General features: G+C 37.8%; 1 pseudogene; it reads left to right on the top strand.

The window, feature by feature from the left end:
• The first annotated feature begins 2,340 nt into the window (after positions 1-2,340).
• LOC147524867 (O-methyltransferase 13 pseudogene) lies at positions 2,341-9,140 on the top strand (annotated as a pseudogene).
• Positions 9,141-19,516: the final 10,376 nt, after the last annotated feature.

Below are 19,516 nucleotides of genomic sequence, written 5' to 3'. Positions count from 1 at the left end.
GTCTCAGCACATATATCAAATTTATCATTAGAAAAATCAGAAATATCAGACAATAAACCACATGCTTTCATCATTTTCATATACTGAACATTCACATGTCCTAGTCTACCATGCCATATATTAAAAGAGTCAAGCAAGTAAGCAGAAGCAGATTCATTCTTATTAATAATAATGTTGTCAAGTAAATTCAACATGAAAAGACCACTGTTATTACAATAAACTTTCCCAACAAAACCCCTCATTCTTTGTCAGAACGAACTTGTCACTCTCAAAAGTCACCTTGACGCCTTGACTTTTCTCAAGGAGGACCGCGAAATCAGATTCGGCGAATCTAATCTCGTGAACATGAAGAACATTACTAAGTGAAAGGGTTTTCCCTGAAGTTAACTTCAGAAGAATCTTGCATGTTCCCTCAACAGGAACAGACCTTGAGTCACCTATATCGACCTTTTCATCTTTCACTAGTATGTAGTTTAAGAAGGCTTCAACATCACCAAAGACGTGGCGGGTGGCACCAGAATCTAGTACCCAGTTCTTCTTCCCAGTGGCCATGAACACTTGTGATACCACAGTAACAATAATATCATCTCCCTCAACTATATTAGCATTGGGAGGATCATCAGTGTCTTTCTTGTGCCTGCACTGAAAAGCCCTTCGTCCAGGTTTACCACAAACATAACAATTTCCATTGCCAGTACCACTCCTTTTAAAAGAAGTGCCTTTGACCTTGAAATTCTTATTTTTGTTGTACTTCTACTTTTTAGAGGTTTTGTTAGATTTGCTCGGATTACCTTCAATGATATTGGCTTTAGAATGGAATTCCTTAGACAACACATCATCCCGAGTCTTGTTCGTTTCCTCTATGTGAATGTGAATGATCACATCCTCAAGAGTCATATGCTTGCGCTTATGTTTCATACTATTTTATAGTGTTTCCAACACTCGGGGAGTTTCTCAATCAAACATCCAGCAACAAAGGTTTCGGGTAAATTAATACCCTCAGTTTTCAAATCATTAATCAGCACATGATAATCATGGATTTGAGACGTTACATCTCTATCCTCTCTCATCTGGAACTTTAGAAAAGTCCCAATAGCATATTTCTGAGTACCAGCATCCTCTATTATGTATTTTTTGTTCAAACTCTCCCATATATTATGTACATTCTTATTTGAACAATAAATATCAAAAATTTCATTGAACAAGGTACTCAAAATAGCATGATGACATACCTTATTCCCATTGAGCCAAGCAGCTTGATTTATTTAGAAATCATTAGAACCCTCCACGGGTGCTGTATAAGTGAGGTACTTTGCATAGTTGAGTACATCCAGGGTTGTGAACACCCTTTCTCTCCATCGCTTGAAGTGTGAACCATTGAAGGATTCAATCTTTGACACATTGGGTAAGTTGCGAGCATTCAGTAGAGGTGCAACATCTCTCATAGTCAAAGTAACTTCCAAGACTCCATAATTGGTTTCTTTGTTCGGCGTGTCTGCTAGTGTAGACATCTTGAAATCTTTCCTTAAGATTACTGGATGTGAATAAAGAAAACAATAAAGAGACAAGGACAGAAGTAACAGGTAACAACCAAGGCGCGGATTAGGCTGTCCTTAAGGAAAGATTTCGCCCCTTCCAGTGGTATAGAAAGGCAGCAGTGGCGTCTTCCTCACAGGATTCAATGGTTAATAGCAGTCTGACTTTGCACTAGAATAGCAATATAACTCTCTCTGGCGGCTATAGGAAGAAGAGAAGAAAAATAGGGCAGGTTATGGTTTCTGTTTCTCTGAGATGGTTTTTTATGAACTGTACCTTCTATGGACGCACAACCCCTGTATTTATAGAGGTAGGTCGGTCACAGCAGTCCAACTAGAACAAGGACATGGTCGGTCAAGAGACCAACTCACACTAGGACACTGAAACCGAAACTTGCTGCAAAAGCAAAAACAAGTTTAGGCTTTTGGTTAACCCACTAGACAGCAGTAAGCCCAAGCCCAAGCCCAAACCCAACCCGGTGCGGGCGGGCGGGCGGGCGCGCATGTGTTGCTTTGGGTGAGTCCTCCCTCCTAACACAAAAATATTTGTACCCTAAGGGCACGCCCTTATGGTAGAGGAATGTCTCTTATACTTCACTTGCTAGTGGTGGATAACCAATGTGGGACTATCTTCTATGCGCTAAAGTGGAGAGAACACACTTTGTTCATCTCCTCCACTTTGCACACACACACAAGTATTTAGAAATACTTAAGAGATTCCAACACTTTCAACATATGTCATGGAATGACATTAATTGATTACAACGGAAGAGATCCTATAACGAGCAAGTTGTTCAACACAGGAATGTCGGTTCACTCAAAATTACAAATGAAGACGATTCTTCAGATTTACAAAGGATTTGAGGGCTTGAAAACTGTGGTTGATGTTGGTGGCGGAACTGGTGCCACAATCAACATGATTGCTGAAAAACATCCGTTAGTTAAAGGCATTAACTTTGACTTGCCTCATGTGATAAAAGATGCACCAGCATATCTAGGTGAAGTAATCCCATTTATGATTTTTTTTCATTTTTTGTTTTGTCATTATAAATCTTTTTTGCTGTTAAATAATGAAGGGTCTTACCTTTCCTTTCCATTAGTAAAATTTTAACAAACAGACTCTTAGTTTGTTAAGTGCAGAAGGGTGAGTAACAATTGTTTGTCAATAAAAGTTTTGGATTGAAGAAAAAAAAATAAGAGGGATTCAGTGACGATACTATAGAATTCATGTCGCCCAATTTAGTTTTTATTTTCTTTTAAGTTGCCGATTTTCCAAATGCTTACATACATGAAATAGCCTTTAGTTTTGTTCCTGTTCCTTTATATATGTTTTCGTTTAATTCCTTCGTTTCTTATACATCTAAACTATTCAATTCTAGCTGTGCAGGTGTAGAGCACATTGAGGGAGACATGTTCATTGGTGTTCCGAAAGGAGATTCCATTTTCCTGAAAGTAAGAATATCAACTCGCTCCATCAAATTGTTTCTCATACGAGTGCTGAACGCTGATGCACCAATAAGCACTCAAAACACACACACACACACACACACACACACACACACACACACACACACACACACACCCCGCATTGTACCATAAGTCCATACTCCATAACAACGATGAATTTCTCTTTAAGTCACAAAAAATTCTTAAAGATCATTCTGTGGTAGGGTTTACACTTACAAAGCCAGACTCCAATTGTTTAAAAAGTTAGTACCTGATTTTTGGTCTTCTTATCGTTGGGAAACTTTTCCGAGAAACTTAGCAAACTAAATTGCATGCAAGAACTGCCAGGCAAAAATTGGGCAGTGGTGTGTGTATATATATATTGGAGACTGAGGCAGACCCCTACTTGTTTCATTAAAACATAGCAAAATGCTTACGAGCTTACAATCCACCCCAAGAGTATGATCATTGGGGGGAGGAGTTCATTGTCCATTACTAAGAAACTTAGATCACCTAAGAAAATTAGTACAATTGTAAGAAATCAGCTTAGCCTCTTTGAACCTTAACCATGAACACAGCAAGAGAAGAACAACATAAGCCTAATATTTTCAATTGCACCTATAACACGGCTAGGTCGCCTAGGCGTATGTAATGGAGCTCTCCATTGACCACCCTAAACCTCTATCTTCATCTTGTTCCTTAAAGACACAAGCTAGTTGAGTCTCAAACATAAAATCATAACCACGAGCGAAGGCAAAGTCCATGAATCTGATCCATTATGTAATGTGGGAACTGGGAAGAAGTAAGAACAATGGGTTAAAAAAGAACCCAAATCATCATTCCTTTGACCCGATTCAGAGAAAAGAGAAATCTCTCATTTGTTCCTTTCCCCTCAACATATATTCAATTTTTAGTTGTTTCTACTGCGCTCAAGGTAAGTAATATTCTATGCATTGTAGCTGATTTGGAGGTTTTGCGTGGTGGTTTGTGGTGGTGAAAGTTGTTTTTGCTATAAAAGTTACATTGCGTGCTAATTAATTGATTTCAATATGCACGTATCTCTATTACTTTAATCATCCGCGACCCCTCATCTATCTCCAATATTGAAAAACTATTTTTTGGGTTATAGTTGCAATTAGGATTAGCCCCACCATTATAACTTGAATTAGTGATTCCCTCCCAAATTGATGGTCAAATACAGTCAACTAACTTTTTCCGACCATCAAGGCACATGGATATTTAACCCTTTTACTCTCTCATATATTTTTTTTATAAATTGTGGGTCCCACAAAACTAAAAAAAATAAATGAGGATTAGTGTTTGTGGGACCCACATTTTTTAAGAGAAATTATTATTTTTATTATGATGGGGCCCATAGGAAAAAAAATCAATTTTAAAGAGAAAAACCAAAAAAAATTTATTTTCTTGTGGCCCCACAAAACTAAAAAAAATTTTTTTTTCTACTGTGAGCCCCACTTATTTATAGTTTTCTTGTTTTTTAAAGTGAATAAAAAAAATAAAAAAAAATGAAGTGAGGACTTAGTGTTTGTGGGACCCATATTTTTTTTAGAGAAATTAGTATTTTTTCATTATGATGGGCCCATAGGGAAAAAAATAATTTTAAAGAGAAATATCAAATTTTCTTTTTATTTTCATGTGGCCTCACAAAACTAAAAAAACATTATTTTTCTATTGTGAGCCCCACTTATTTTTAATTTTCTTGTTTTTTAATTATTTTCTTTTTTCATTTTTATTAACTGATTAAAAACAGTGAGAACATAATAAAAAAAATAGGAGAATAAAATGATATAAATGTATGTAATTTCATGTGCCTTGACTGGTCAAAGGACGGAAAAATTAGTCGACTGTGTTTCACCGTCAATTTGGAGGGGGAATCACTAATTCAAGTTATATTGGGCGGGGGTAATCCTAATTGAAACTATCAGGGGAGGAGGGTATAACTATTTTTTTTTTATGTATCTCTAAATCTCTTGGTCACTTTTTTCTCAAAACTGTTTTGCCCCTATTAAAAAAAATTAAACTCCAACCAGCATTAGTTCATAGATAGACGAGTAAATATCTAATTTTTTTAGGATAAAAATGTAATTATGAAATTTAGTCAACAATAACGGCTTCACTACCCCCACCATTTCTTTTCTTTCTCATGCATGAGCACGTGCCACACAGTAGTGAGTATAAAACCTCCAAAATACATTAGTGTCAACCTCCTTTTCCATCATATTTTTTTTTGTTTTTTTTATAGAGCGTTAAGGCAGACTCACACTGGTTACAATAAAAGACCCTAGTCTGAAGGCTTACATTGCCCGAAGGCTTATCTCCTAAAGGGAACCTAACCCGAAGGCTCTCATTGATGTATCATTTTGAGTAAACCAAACCGTCTCCACTTTGTCTATGAAAATTTGTTTTCGCTCCTTAGTCCATTTATCGTAGCAGCACCCTATCTCTAGCCCAGAGGCTTACCTAGTCAAAGGCTTGTAACGCCCGTATTTAAAATACATATTTTTCTATTTATTTATTAATTAATTTATTTATTTAAAATTCGCTGGATTGGATTTGGGATATGTGGGCCTAATTTCTGGGCCCGAGTCTATATATAATCACATTTTCTAGAGAATAGGATGTTTAGAGAATAAAATATAATAAAAATGGAGGCGGCTTGTTTGCTCGAGCGTTGGAGCGCGACGACTCGGACTAGGAGGAATTCGTAGGAGCTGTTAATATAGGTGAGTGGTTATATTTTTAAATTTTCACCGAACCTACGGTACTGTCAGAGTTTTGGCTTCGGGCTAAGTATATTTTTGGTTATGCTTACTGTCGATAATTTTTCCTCCTGTCGTATTGATAAACTGTCGTATTGATAAACGATTAAATCTGAAACTATGTCGTATTGACTGTCGAAGCTTCATGGGCGTTAATGGCGGATAAAGCCCAATACCAAAATCGCCAATCTAATTTTATGTAACCGGTATTGTTGTTTTTGTTTTGTTGTTGGTGATGATGGGTTAAGTAGACTTGTGGTGAGGGGTTTGAGTCTTTGTTGGGGCGGTTGGGAGCTTGGAGAAGTGTTAATGGCGTCGCCCCAGCAAGAGAACGAACTCATGTTTGAGATGTTTGAACTTTTTGATGTTGAATTGTTGGTTGTTGAGGTTTGAGTGATTACTGGATTGGGTGGGGGCTGTCGGAGGTTGTAGAAGCCATTAATGGAGGATGAAGATTTACAGATCTAGTTTAGAGGGAGTGAGATTTCGGTAGCGAATTGAGTGGGGGCTTTTGTTAAAGTTGGTTGGTTTTTTATTTGGGTCAAAATCGCTTGGTTAAAAAGGGGTGGTGTGTGGAGATTGTGGTGGCCGAAATTTGGGCTGGTGGTGGAGGAAGAGAGCTGGTGAGGGAGATGATCGGCTGGGCTTGGGCTTTGGGCCAAAGCCTTTTGGTTTTGTTTGGGCCGAAATCTAATTTTCTGTGTTGGGCCGAAATCTAATTTAGTTTTGGGCCGGTTTCTATATTAGTTGTTGGGCTAGATTCTATTAGTTGTGTTGGACCAGTTCATTTCTTTTTGGTTGGACCGGTCCATATGACTTAAAAATGGGTCCAATGGGTCTTTCCACATTTAGACTTTTGGGTTATAAGGTTTGGGGTTTGGGCTTGGCTAGTGGGTCCGAATCATGACCTTAGCCATGAGCCCATGAACCATGCACCTTTGCCCTTAGCCATGAACCATGACTATGACCATGAACCTATTGAATATGGAAACGACAGTTTGACTTTGACAATGACGTGTTGACTTTGACTTTGACCTTTAATTGTTGACTGTTGACTGTGGAATGTTGACTTTTTTCAAATTTTCACCTATTTGATTTTTTTATGGACAAATGTACTAATAAAATATTGTCGAAGCTTGTATAAATTTGGTTGTCATTATCTAGGAAAGATTTTACGTTGATATTGTGTATATTTTGACACGTGACGAGATAGAAACTTTAGGAGACATAATATTCCTAAAACGCTATAAAAATGTATGCGATATGTTTGAAGCAATTGTGACATTATATAATATCTTGGGATATATATATATTAAATGCAATAGTTTTGGAGAAATAAATATATAAACGCTCTATTATTTTATCTGTGAGATGCTACTAGGAGGTAGTAGAGTATTTGTGGATATTTCCCACGGGAGTGTGGCGTAGTGCAATAATATATTGGCACGTGAAAGAATGAAAGTGGTTATGAGATATAATTGAGATATTTTTAAATATTGTGGCTTAGTGGAATAAGGTATTTGACCTGCACGTGATATAGTGGAATTATTATGAGATATAAATGTATGACACTTGAATAAATTACGTAACGAAAATCCTATAACCTAGCTACCACAACTCATGTGATATAATTGGCCCTTCTGGCGTTTCAGTGAATCTGAATGGCCCTTTGGGCGAAAGTAATTTGATTGGCCCTTTTGGCGTTTGAAGAATCTGAATAGCCCTCGGGCGAATTTGATAGTGGCTTAATTGTTCCGCTCGCAAAATTAGAACGCGAGATCTTGCGATATTTTATGCCTAATAATGGCGATGCTTACATAATGGCTTTCGTGTGAGGGTTACGGTGTCGCGCATCCCGCCAGGTAGTTACGCACGGAGTGGTTCATTATGTAAGGGGAGGCATGTGGATGTACATGTTCGGCGTTGGGAACCGATTGTGGTAGCCAGGGAAACTAGGTAAGACATAGATACGACGTGATTTTAGGGACACGCAAAGAAAGCCTTAATTAATATAATTATGGTAACATGTTGGTTAATGATATATCTTTAGATAGATGATTGTATATGGTTTTGATGAAGGGTGGGTCAAACTAATTACTTGGGCAGAGACGACCCACTCTGTAATTGAGCATGAAATGCGGTACGTATATAATATGTTTGGTTGGTTATTTGTTTAGTTCGAACCTAAGGCGCCTCGATGGAGGAACTACATGCCTTATTTATTATGCGTATAGTTTGTTGTGTGGTTAGTGGGAAGTTAAGGCGCCTCAGTGGAGGAACTATCTGCCTTAATTATTATACTTAAGGATGTTGTATTAGTCGTTGAAAGTTAAGGCGCCTCGATGGAGGAACTAACTGCCTTATGGATTGTGTATGTATATGTATAAGTATATGTTGTATTTTAGAGCTACTCACACCAGCATTTTTATAATGCTGACCCGATTTGTATGTTTGCTTATCGGGTGTGTTCATTAAATGAACATAGTTGATAAGTCTTGACAGGTTTCATGTTGAAGAAGGTTGGTTCTGCTTGTGGTTTGCACTTGCATCGCATTCAGGATATGTTTTGTTTTTCCTTAAGGTGTAATAGATTTTTAGTTGAGACAAATGTTGTTTTATATTTTTCAGTTGTATTTAAATAAAGAGTTATTGAAAAGAGATTTGTAACCTAATATTATTTGTAAATTTTTGTAATGAAGAGGACTTTTGTTTAAGTTAAAATTTTTATTGGTTTTTAATTATCCGCATATTTAAACTGTTTATGGGTTTTTGGGAGTTGAGAGTGCGTCACACCTCGAAGATCGAAGAGTCGGGAACAAATATTGTTTTTTCCGAATTCTGTCGAAATTCGGGGTGTGATAAGGCCCGTCACATAATTACACAAGAAGAAATCACAACTAATACTTAGTAGGATTCGAACTTGCAATTTCTCCCATGAGAAGAGAGATACACAACTAATTGAGCTAAAAGCTCTTGTGTTTCATATTTTGTCTTACAGGCTTGACAAATTATCTTTTATGTGTATAATTATATAGGCTTGACTAATTATCTGTATTGTGTATATGAATCACAGTGCATTCTTCATGATTGGAACGATGAACATTGTTTGAAAGTTTTGAAAAACTGTTACAATGCATTGCCCGCCAATGGAAAGATGATTATTCTGGATTCAATTATCCATGTATACCCTGAGACTAATGTCGCTGTGAAGCACATATTCAGTCTTGATACCACTATGATGGTTCACACTTCTGGAGGAGGACAAGAGAGGACCGAGAAGGAGTTTAAGGATTTGTCACTTGGAGCTGGATTTGCTGATTATAAAGTTATATGTTCTACTTTTGGCATTTCGGTAATAGAATTCTATAAGAAGGCATGAGCTCGAATTTATCAGAATTCAACTTCTTTGGGAATTGTTTACTTCCAATGATAGCACGTTGCCATGTCAGTCAATTTGCTTCGTTAATAAAAGTATAATAATGTGATTTTTGTAACAAGTTAGAAGGGAGTATGTATAAGCTCCTTCCTTGCTTTATATATAGATAGAAATTACCCGTGATTTCATCATGATGATAAATTTGGGTTGTGTAACTCATTTTAATTATTTGGTTAACATCCCCCCTAGATAGGAAATTATGGTCTCCCTTCCAAATACACACAAAAAAGTACACGGTCAATCCATTTTTTTTTTTTTTTTATGGGGGGCTAATTTCCCATCTCGGATGGGGGATCCTAATTGGCTCATCTAGTGGGGGTAAGCCCAAAATTATTCTAAGCATGTAATGTACCATGCATATTTAAATTGCCATGACTTCTTTCAATTGCTTACATTTATTTATTTATTATTATTTTTATTTTTTTGCATTTACGTTTGGATGATAGTGGTGTGCTATTTATATTCTAAATAAAATAGTGCTATATGTTCAAAGTGATTTTTCAAGTTTTAACTTAACTTAATTGATATAATCCTTATAGGAATATTTATTCGAATCCTTAGTTTCATCCATTATAATCTATGCATGTTCAATCTGGCTCAGCATGGACCACTCGATTTAACACATCTAAAATCTTCATTGTCTCTTAATCATGACTTGACTTGTAGTTTTTCATTTTCTAAGGTTCTTGATTTTATTTCCTTGTAGTAGTAAGAACTAATTAGTAGACCTTCCAATTCTCTCGACTAAAAATATAGAATTCAATAAGTATTTGCTATATTATTTAATGAGGACGTCTAGGGTGCGTCGGGTGCACCCAAATTTTGCATGCGCAGGATTTTCAGCCACATATTTTGAAGGGTAAAACCGGAATAACCAGGTGAAGAAGTTTCAATTGGGTAACTAAGCTACCCATTAAACCACTAGTTGCATCATACTTTAGTTAAACTATTACATATAGCATATACGTTAGTATCGAACAATAAATGACATATTGAATCTAGTGAACGAGATTAGGCACAGCTGGAAGACGAGATAGTGTTGATGGAAAATTCGATGGGACAATTGGAGCTTCAGGAAGCACCTGTGACCTATTAGCTCGAGACATAGTTGCATGTGGCTTTTTGAAGGGTGCGGTGAAGTGTTGGGGTTTACACCAATATCAATCGATTTCCCCACTACACATCTATTTGAACACAATTCAACTCCAGACAAATTTCTAAATATCAACTACAACCTATGCTAACATGCCCAACTCGCTAAACAACTATTAACAACAGATAATAATGTAAAGCAGAATGAAACGCATACCACAACACAAAGATATACTGTGGTTCGGCCAATGATGTCTACTTCCACAAGAGCTAGTCCTTTTATAAAGTGGGAAGGAATATTACAATCTCTCATTTCAGTCTCTCACCTTACTAGATCACTCTTATCTTTTTATAGGGTTATCTCTCTGTAAAAGTTATCTCTCAATCTTGAGAACTTTCAAGATTAGCTTTTCTCTGACTTTTGTGCTATCTCTCGTGTGTTTGGTTTTGCCAAAAACCCAAACTTATGATGCAAAACTGGCAGTTCCGCAAAAATAGAATCTTGCCAAAATAGGCATGGGCACGTGGCGCGCTCAGAATTATACTACAATGGCGCAGGGTGCGCTCTTGCCTTGGACGATGTCCAGGCGCTTGAGTGCTGGGTGCGCTCCAAATTTGCCTATGCAGGGCGCGGGGTCATGCCTTGGACGATGTCCAGGCTCTTGAGCGCAGGGTGCGCTTCAGAATGGCTTGTGGAGGGCGTGATAATAGTAAAATGATAGTTTTACTCACAAATAAAGCTATGAAACTCTAAACACAAGTAAAACTATAAACTGAACTGTTACTTATCAAAGATATTTGTTTTCTACTCTCGAATATATTGACGTAGAGTTGGAATAGAAGATTCGTTCCACTCCTAGTCCTTTAGCATTCATGTTTTCTACAATTGACGAGTCTATTCAAAGTCTAATGAGAGTAATGATGGAATTTATACTACGATGTGAATTCAAATAACAAGCTACAAATAACGAAATGACAAATTGCTAAGAGTTGAATCTAGATAGAGAATTAGGGGAATTTGATTCCACCTTGACTCCAACTTAATAAACTAGCGTAGATTTGTTGTAAACCAATTCTTACGTTCTCACGGTAAGAATTGGTCGTTCTAATCCCTAGTTATACATGGCATTTCTACCAATTCATAACTAGCATGTGAGGTCGTCCACCCATTCTCATGGCGAATCAACAACCTTCTAGAGTGGAATAGATTCTTACAACGATTCTATACTACACTATCAAGTTTTCATCAAGGCTTCATCAAACCCCTCTAATAGAGGTTTAGCCTTGATTCATCAAACTATCATTTCCCATTGAATTAAAACTAGACATAATATAAAGATTTGAACTTTACTTATTTTAACTAACATTACTTCAAATCTAATTAATACTAAGAATGGAATAACAACAAGAATTGAACTTAGATCTACAAATTTAAATGGCAAAATCGAAATGATCAAGAACTACTATTTTATTTATCTAATCAATGAAGAACAATCATTCCTAAATAACTAATCTAAAACAATGTATGAAACTAATTAATTAACTAATTGAAATTTCAAAAACTAGATCTACAAGCTATTTTAATGGCTACTTTCTATTCTAAGCTAAATAACTATATCTTTCTTAAGAGTTAAGTCTTGTTTTATGTAAAGAAGGAGACCAGATCTACAATTTCATGCATGGGCTGAGGTCTCATGTTTTGGGTAGAAAAGTCGAGCCCAAAGCCCAATTTCTTCAGTCCACAGAGCCCGTTTCAGCTGGCTTTGACTTCAGTAGACTTTTTGTTCACTTTTGCTCCTCTGATTGGGTTAAGGCTTTGACCATTGGAAATCTCTTTTTGAGCCGGTCGTTTTGACGTAAGGTAGGCCCAAATCCGAGGCTTGAGTCCAAAGATATGGTCTTCGGAAGTTCTGGCGACTTGTCGCGATATTTACGCGTGTTGACTTTTCAGCTTTTGACCGGGCTTCATAAAGGCTTTGTCTCCTTTAATCTTGGCCTTTATCACAGAACTTCTTAGCAACCAACCCTTTGCTCATTTATATCGCCAAAGTGGCACATTTTTACACATAATTGAGTTCCATGCTTGAAATACATAAAAACACGTAATTAGCATTAACTCTTATTTATTACTCGCATAATTGGTCTAAAAGTAGTATTATTAAGGGGTTAAAACTACAATTTTGGGCTCTTATCAAATCACCCCCAAACAGCATTTTGCTTGTCCTCAAGCAAATATGAGAAACTAATATAATTGACCAAAAATGGAGTTCTAACTAATCTCGTTTCGCCGAGTACGATTAAATTGACCATATGCAATAAGGTCTTAAACCACTAGGAATTCCCTAGTGGACGAGTTATAGCCTCATGAGAGTTTTCCAGTGAAGGTACTCACAAACTTCATCTATACTACAACGACTCAGAAATAAAACTATTGTTTCCTTATCTATATCTCAATTATCTATACATCTCACTAGCAATGAATACAGAATAATCAAGTTGAAACCTAAGCTAATATATGCATAATAATCTATCATCTACGAATAAACATATTTACAATGAGTAATACTATGAGATGAACTAGCAGGTCCGTTTATGAAAACTCGGAATAACGTCCTTAAGTAGGTCCTCACATAAATGTCAAGACAAAAACCACTCTGATTTTTCTGCTCAAGTTTCGCTACTCTAGTGTGCAGTGGGCACACTTTACCTTACAAACTCAATGACACACAAGGAAGCCGGAGTCGATCAAACACATCTGCCACTTACTATCACACTAACCTATTCCTAATTGAGCTAGAGGTCTTTATTAGGTGTTGCAGGGATTAGGAGATGATTTAAGAAGGAAGGAAATGGATATTCAAAGAGAACAAGTCTGAGATAATAGAGTCTTCATATTATGTAACTAGAGAAAACCTTATTTTTTACTTTTGCTTCTACACTTTGTTTCCATCCTTAGCCTTTATTTTTTATTTTTTATTTTTTATTTTTGGCTTTTGACTCCTTGATTATATTTTTAGAGTTCTAACTCTTTATTTTATTATTATTATTATTATTATTTTTTGGATGGAAACTTACTTTTCTCTTCTGAAGCGACTAACGAATTTTTGATTTCAAAGGTTATTCTCTTTTCTATTCTTCATCTCTATTCTCAAACTTATTCAAAGAATTGGGTAGGTTGATTTTTTATTTTGTTTTGTTTTGTAACAGGGTAAAGGATTTATGGTTTATGAAAGGCTAAAGAAAGGCTTAGAGGGACGACTAGCGGAAAATAATTCATAGGTTGGAATTTCTGGCTATATCGATCCAAAGAGGGCCTAAATTCTTGCTTAGGATATGGTATAGTGATCAAACAAGTGGACGTGTGATTTCTCTATCCGGGTTTTACTTCTCCCTTATGTCATTTCTCAAATGTGTCACTCATAAAAGGCTTTAGGCTATATTCTCACAGGATTTGTAGAATAAGTACTCTAGCCTAGATTTCAGAAACTTACTGCCAACAATCATAGATACTCATGTAACATATTTATAGATAGATGCAAGGATTATTACCTACATATTAGCCTAAGTTTCTAAAAACTATTCTAATGCAAAAGCTATGTGAGACTTCTAGATTATTGAGAGCATAGAGAAAGAAAACAATACCAATATTCCTAAGTGTATAGCATACTTTTTATTTATATTTTTTAAAATTTTTGAATTTTTTAGCTAGAAAACAAGTGCATATTATATATAACTATATCCTAACATATGTCTTAATTACACGTGTTTCTATGCCCCCTTAAACAAGAAACACACTTTGTCCTCAAAGTATTTTAAATAAATAGGGTAGGAGAATACCATTGAAATGCGTGAAATTTCGGAACATCTGCAAAACAAGGTTATAACATAGTAATATAGAAAACAAAACTGACGCAACTCTATAAGAGTTCCACCCGTAATGGGGTTAATGAGAAACAAATTTGCTTGGGACATAAGCAGACACTTACTGAAACTAACACTTACCTGAACTCCTGTTTAAACATTGTCCTCCTCATTTCCCTCTTCAAAGAGTTGAGGTTCCTTCGCATCTTGCCATGCCATGACAACTTGCTAAGCCTGCCGTCGTGTGTTGTCAACTTGTGCTAACCTGTCTAGTGTTACTATGTCTGATGGGGTGTAAGGAGCAACCAAATGAGGTTGCACTTGCCATCCCGGCGAAGTCATTACTCGAAATGAGCGAACCACCCAATTGGTGGGTCTCATGACTTCAACCCTTTTCTAATCCGTGAACTGGGTACATAATTCTGGTAGACAATTGAGTAGGATTCGGCAAACCAAAACAGGCATAAGAAGATACTTATGGTGCATGCTTTGGGCTCTCTTAAGACTAGCCATTAATACTCGTGGAATGTCATATCGGTGACGTCCCTCAGCTAAAGCAAGGAAAATGTCACCAGCGGTACTATTTGCAGAAGTAAATGCCACTCCCCTAGAATATTCATGAGGATGAATAACATGGTGGTGCCTACATTTAGGGACAGGCTACCAAGGGCTATGTTGTAACGCCCTTGGTCCATTATACGAAATACCCCTCCCCCATAATACTCATGGAAATATGTATAGTCATAGAGGTATGAATTATTGGTCATATATCCCCACGTGTGAATAGGATCAGGTATTGGTATTCCCAAAACTAATGCTACCACATACTTATTGAATTCTAGAGGTGTGTCACCAACTGTGACGGAGAATTCTTGTTCTCCATCCTGGTTACAATAGAACTTAACATTATTGTAGAAAAATTCAGTAAGCTTAGGTGAATACGAGTCGTCTTCACTTACCAGAAGATGCCTCCATCTGAACTGCATGATCCTCACGTGGAACCAATGTCCATAAGACTCGCTCCCCAACAAGTGTTCGAAAGACTGCTCCGGTATTACTATAGGAGAAGTCATCACAAAACTACTCTCTAGAACAGCTGTAACTATCCTGGAACAACCCCCGAAAAACTTGAAATTTTTGGTGCCCACAGGGGTTAGGGCGCAGGTGCGCTCAAGGTATGCCTAGGATGGGCGCGGGTGCGCCCTGTTGAGTTTCGAATTCCAGACACTTGGGCGCAGGGTGCGCTCACTTTTAGCCTGGGATGGGTGCGGGGTTCGCTCAGGATGAAAACTGGAATTCCAGTGTTTTGGGCGCAGTGGCGCCGGTTTTGTCTTTGGAGGCGCCTTGATCGCACTCGGGTAGAATTCCTCGACAATCTTTGCCGCAGGGTGGCACTCCTGGCACTCCATCAGGCGCTTCGAGGGGAGCTGTGAGGCCGAAGTGTGAAGGAAAAATAAGGTAAAGTGGGAGTGAAACGTGAGAGATGAATGTGAAATGTAGTTGGGGTTGTGAGTGTAGAATGAATGCAGTTTTTATAGGATTTAAGTTGCTAAAACGAATCGAGAAGTTACCAAAAAGTTTTAAGACAATTGCCGGAAATAATAAAATTTCCAAAACCGAAAACGGAAACAACCCATATTCTCTATTCCAAAACAAACCTAATATCTTTTAGGTTGAAATTAGGTTAGATACTACCTAATTTATCAAGATTTCATTCTAACACAATATCTATTTATAGCGATGCCCATATCGGCAATATTCTCAACCCTCACTCCAAAACAACTTCTGAAAATAGATGATCATATAACAAATTATGCTAGACTAAATAATACCACCCCCAAACAATTCGGGAAGGTGGGATTAATGATAAGAATAACGCATAATTCGAAATTAACCAACTTATATTAAAATTGAATTCCAAATAACATACGACAACCAAATTCAAATTTAATTACTGAACTAATCTTTTTACATCCGTACTAAATAAAAACAAATACAATAAAACAAATCAACTCATTAGATCCCTAAACCACTCGCTGCTAGTAGTGGAATGCGCTCGAGAAGCAAATGGCCATTGGGCTTTCGATGGGCCAGAGCCATCCGTCTTGCGGCGACGATGCTTGTGCCTCACAGACTGCTCCTCCTCCGAAGAACCCCCCTGGGGTGGGAAGCGTGCAAGCATGTCGTCTCAGAACTGGCGCTGAGCTTCAATCTCGGCCCTCGTCTGTTCCCACCGCTCATCCTCGCGCTGGGCATGAGTCTCGAAGTTATGATACATGGTAGCCTGTCGAGTTCGGAGGTATTCACAAATAGTATTAAGAGAACGCATGCCACGGTAAATCACAGCCATGCGTTCTGCATCCGACCTACACCTCTCCAAGGCATCGGCATCAAAACATGCCGTGTCATCCTCATCCTCCGAGTCAGTCTCCTCGACTACCCTCTCTTCAGGCAACCTCCAAACTCTCTGGATACACTCCGTATAAATATGATGATTTTGGTGCTCCTTTAGGAAAATCCTATCAGACCTCGGAGTCGCTCTCAAGGTTATCATGATCTTCGTTATAAAAATAGGTAGAGGTGCAATACTCTTTCCAACTCCCATAATCATGTTACGCAAAAACTCCAAAATACAGAACTCATATTTATGCTCCTGGAGTATCCATAAAACGTTAAGGCAGTTCAGACCGATATTGCTGACTTTCTCCTTCCCTATGACATTCCTACCAATCCACTGACCTACAGCCAGCTGGTTGGTTCGGAGGGACGACCGGCGAACACAATGCGAGCTCGCATTGTAGTTCCCTTCTGCAACAGTTGCATTCATCAAAGGTTCTACAGTAGTAAACTGGGGATCCTGTAATGTGGCATCGAGATGGTGTCTAGGTGGAATGCCTAAAATCTCAGCCAACAACCCAGTAGTAACCTCTTTCCTCCTCCCAGCCACCTTAACAAAAATTCGATCCCCATTCAACTCCCTCGTCCTATAAAACTCTCGGACCAAATCTTCGTGGTAAAAATCATCTGTCGAGTACCACAAACCACTCCAGTCTCTCCTAACCAACTCGTCACCGTAAAACAACGTGAAGTGGTTGGCAATAAAAACGTGCTCCGGCAATATCCGATGTCTTTGAGCCATTGGAGTCTTTATAAGATGTGTGGGTTTGAATAAGGTAGGGGACTTGTTTTGAAACACCCTAACTAAAAATAATGGCAGGAGGCGCGGTGGTGGTGGTGGCAATCGAAATTTTTGAACTTTTGGTGGTGTTTGGTTGTTTAAGTTGGTGGAGGTGGTGGTGGTTGTAGTTAGGAGGAGATTTGGGGTGGGTTTTAACTTTGGGCGTGGGTGTATTTAGGTTTCTTATTTTTTTTTATTTAGGTTAGGTGTTTGAAGCTTTGTTGTTTGTTAATGGCGGTTTGGAGAAGATGAAATCGCGACTGTTGGTGTGAAGGAAAGAGACGCACGTGCGCTGCACGTGCGCGTGAGGTTGGGCCCAAGCCCACTTGATTTTCCGATTTTTGTTTTTCGATATTTCTCATAACTTCAAACTTAATTTGCCGCTTCGTTATCGGGCCGATTTTTGCGAATGAGGTATGGAAATGATCAGGAGAGAATTTTCAATCCAATGATCCATAAAACGCTCTAGTCCGACTGTTGGTGACATATAAAAAGATGGAAAATACCTCAAAGTGCGTGCATAACGTAAGTTATGCGAACGAATGAAATCTAATTTCATAGATAATGACAACCCGAATCGAAATACGATTAAACGGCCTAAACAACACCAATGGATAGTTGAACAATCCAGGACGGAATCCAGACACCCCACCCCCAAACAAATTTTTGACAACAGAGTTTAGAAAATTTATTTTTAAAAGTGGGTCTTTTAAAGTCAGATTCTCGAGACTTCCTAACTTACTATTTTGATGATTTTAACAATTTTTTATTTTGTTATATATATATATATATTTTTATGAAAAAAATTTAATATAAGAAAAATAAGAAGGTAATAAATGCATAATTCACACCATAGAGGGACATGACTCAAAACCCGAGAAAACATGCAAGAGTGGAAAAAGTGAATTATGTTAACCGTGGACTTAGGATCCGGTACTTACAGCCATACACTCCATAGGGAGGGCCTGGTTACCTGAGTGGTGCATTTACCAATGTATGGAAATGAAAGAAAGTACACCAATGAAAAAGGGTCAGTCATCGTAGACAGGGTCCTATAAAAGGACTTCCTTTACATCAGGGGACAATAGCTCATGGAAATGTTTTAACAGTTGGCCATTAACTTGAAAGGTACTGTTGTCCTTGGGATTTACCAAGGTGATTGCCCCATAAGGGGTGACTTCAGTAACTAGAAAAGGACCAGACCAACGGGTTTTTAATTTCCCTGGAAAAATATGTAGACGGGAATTGTACAGTAAAACCTTTTGACATACCACAAAATCTTTGTGCAAGATTTGCTTATCATGAACACGTTTCATGTTAGCTTTATAATCCTTTGCGAGATCATAGGAGTCGCTATGGATTTCTTCAAGCTCATTCAATTGCAACTTGCGCTTGACACCCGCCTCATCAAAATTGAAGTTAAGGCTTTTTATAGCCCACATAGCACGGTGCTCCAATTCAACGGGCAAATGACAAGGTTTCCCAAATACAAGTCTAAAAGGAGACATACCTATAGGAGTTTTGAAAGCAGTCTTATACGCCCATAAGGCATCAGATAGACGCTTCGACCAGTCTTTCCTATTAGGATTTACAGTTGTTTCTAAGATCTTTTTGATTTCCCTATTAGAAACTTCCACTTGTCCGCTAGTTTGTGGATGATACGGAGTTGCTACCTTATGTGTAACTCCATACTTCTTTACTAGTGATGCAACAACTCTGTTGCAAAAATGTGTTCCTCCATTACTAATGATGGCCTTGGGAATGCCAAATCGATAGAAAATATACTCTTTTATGAAAAACACAACTGTCTTATGGTCATTGCTACGACAAGTCATGGCCTTTATCCATTTAGACACGTAGTCCACGACAACTAGAATATAAATGAAACCGTGGGAAACTGGAAAGGGACCCATGAAATCAATGCCCCATATATCAAAAATTTCTACCACCATGATTGGATTCAATGGCATCATATTACGCTTCGTGATTTGCCCAAGTTGTAGGCAACGAATGCATGCCTTGCAATGCACTTGGACATCTTTAAAGAGAGTAGGCCAATAAAACCCACATTGTAGAATTTTAGCAACTGTTTTCATACCATTGAAATGGCCACCACACTTTTTTTCATGGCAGAATGAGAGTACCTCATTATATTCCCACTGGGGAATACAATGACGAATAATCTGAT

The sequence above is a fragment of the Coptis chinensis genome, chromosome 1 (assembly GCF_015680905.1).
Source record: "Coptis chinensis isolate HL-2020 chromosome 1, ASM1568090v1, whole genome shotgun sequence".
Classification (NCBI taxonomy): domain Eukaryota; kingdom Viridiplantae; phylum Streptophyta; class Magnoliopsida; order Ranunculales; family Ranunculaceae; genus Coptis; species Coptis chinensis.
Note: the sequence above shows the minus strand (reverse complement) of the source record. Positions and strands in the feature narration are given on the sequence as shown.